Source organism: Cynocephalus volans, chromosome 14, assembly GCF_027409185.1.
Source record: "Cynocephalus volans isolate mCynVol1 chromosome 14, mCynVol1.pri, whole genome shotgun sequence".
NCBI lineage: Eukaryota > Metazoa > Chordata > Mammalia > Dermoptera > Cynocephalidae > Cynocephalus > Cynocephalus volans.
In genome coordinates, this window is record NC_084473.1 from 45090612 (window position 1) to 45092813 (window position 2202).

A 2202-nucleotide genomic window follows, 5' to 3' on the forward strand; every position below is an offset into this window, starting at 1 on the left:
AGGCATACCTATGCCAAGAATTTACAGTAAGCTTATATTTAAAGATATTTATGTCACATATTTGAAAAAACAATAACAATAACAACAACCTTCTCATCTCCCATTGTGCAGAGACCAGCAAGTATTACCATCTCCAGATTGCAGGTTGGAAACGGCAGCATGGTGAGACAGAATCACGTCCTCCAGGGTCCTTTGTATTCCAGAGCATCCCAGTTTCTGAATATGTGGTAAATCATGTAAACTTCCAAAGAAGGACAGTGAACAAAGCTATCATCTGTTAATATTTATGGAGCCTTTGTGTCAGGCTCATCCTATGGTGAGTGCTATAAATTATTAAAATAAAGATGTACAGTGCACATTCCCAGACTTAAAAATCCTATAATCTGGTTAGAGAGACCAAATCTCAACACATTAAAAGTTTACAAAGGGTATTAGAGATAAATAACCATTTGAGACAATGACAGGAAAAATCCTGAGGCATGTGTGATATGAGTAGTCAGTGGAATAGACAATAATTTGGAGGACGAAGGAAAGGAGAGGTCAGAGTGGGCTGGAGTTGACAGAGAAGATTTCATGTAGGGGTGGGAATTTTACTGGGCCTGGAAAAATGAGTAGTTGTTGGAGAGTCATCATTATCGTTATCGCATTGCTTATATGAGAGCAATTATATAAATATGGAGGCTCACGAGTCTCCATTTGAGAGGACACTTTCAGACAGAAGTCTGAAAATAATTCCCTTTGAGTAAGCGTCAGGAGAGGAAGACATGGCAGAAAATGCACTAAAAGCTAACTTTACTAAAGTCCCATTTCCACCCTGAGAACTGGCTCTGCTGGATTAGATTGAGTTTCCTTGGGATTCTCTCACAACCTGTATCTCACACATATCTCCCTCGTGCCTAAAATCCCTGCACTTTTGACATGAGCGAATCCTCCAGCTGCCCTAGTTCCTGATACTCTATTACGCTTTGCTCCTCCGTGAAATAAAAGAAAGCTCTTTCCCATACCTTGTGAATTTTCTGGAAGGTCTGCTTCAGAATCTCCTGAGGCCATCTCCTGGGGCTGGCAAACATTGTGGCCTGGACAGAATCATGGCAGGGCAGGGTGTTGCTACCCCTCACTTCTTAAATGGAAATCTGGTGGGCAAGGGCTATGAGAACTGACAGTTTGGAGTTCCTGCTCATTTGAAGACTGGATGGTCAGTTGATGTGGATATAAAGGCCATTGAATAGTGACTCACTAGAGTCTTTGGACTCACTCACTGGCTACTTTCCAGGCGCACTAGATTCATATTGGAACAACTTTTCAAGAGTGGGTCCCTTCTATCTGTGACCTGAATCCAGCACCCTCTAAATTTGTCCATTTCCTCACAGGCTTCCCCAAATACACACTGATATCATTTTTATCCCTCCACAGAAAAGCCTTATTGTCTGATTTTCTCCTGTAGGTGACCCACAGCCATGCTGGAAAGTAAGAAATAGGAGGCTGGCTGGTTAGCTCAGTTGGTCAGAGCATGGTGTTGATAACCCCAAGGTCAAGGGTTCAGATCCCCATATCAGCCAGTCACTTTAAACCAACCAACCAAACAAAAGAAACGAATAGAAATTTCCAGGAGTCAGAAATTAAGAGTGTCCACAGAGATGAATGACATTTAAATCTCATGAGCAACCCCATTATCTTAGGGTATGGACTTTAAAAACTGTCAAGGATGGTGGTCAAGTCTTTAGATCTCCTGTGCAGGGGATGGGCTGTAGTCAGGCCCCCTACAGAGCATGGGCCAGGCCCTATCCCTGGGCCATGAATACCAAAAGAGTCAGCTAAGAGAAATTAAAATCCTTATCTTATGCTACCTATGCAGGCAAAAATTTTCACAATACCTTCATAATGTAGAAACCCTGAACCAATAATCTAAACATTTGTATGGACTCAGTGACTTCCACTGAACCTCCAGCAAAGGCAGCCATGGAAAAATTCCACAGGGTCATCTCCACAACCCAGGGTACAATGCAAAAGGGACTTTAAGTGAATTTAACAATGTTCAAAGATTGAAAGGAAGGAATAGAACCTGTAAGATAAGAACAGGACATTATTTTTTAAAAGGAAGGATTTGAAAAAGAATCATACAACATGGTAGATTGTGTTCTCCCAAAGGTGTTGCATTCAGTTGGCCACAACATTTCCCATCTCACATGCTTTTCTTACAAT

At 41.7% G+C, this 2202-nt stretch overlaps 1 non-coding gene across 1 annotated transcript; it reads left to right on the forward strand.

The window, feature by feature from the left end:
• Window positions 1-1484: 1484 nt before the first annotated feature.
• TRNAI-GAU (transfer RNA isoleucine (anticodon GAU)) lies at window positions 1485-1559 on the forward strand. The gene has a single exon. It is a non-coding gene; the product is annotated as a tRNA-Ile (tRNA).
• Window positions 1560-2202: the final 643 nt, after the last annotated feature.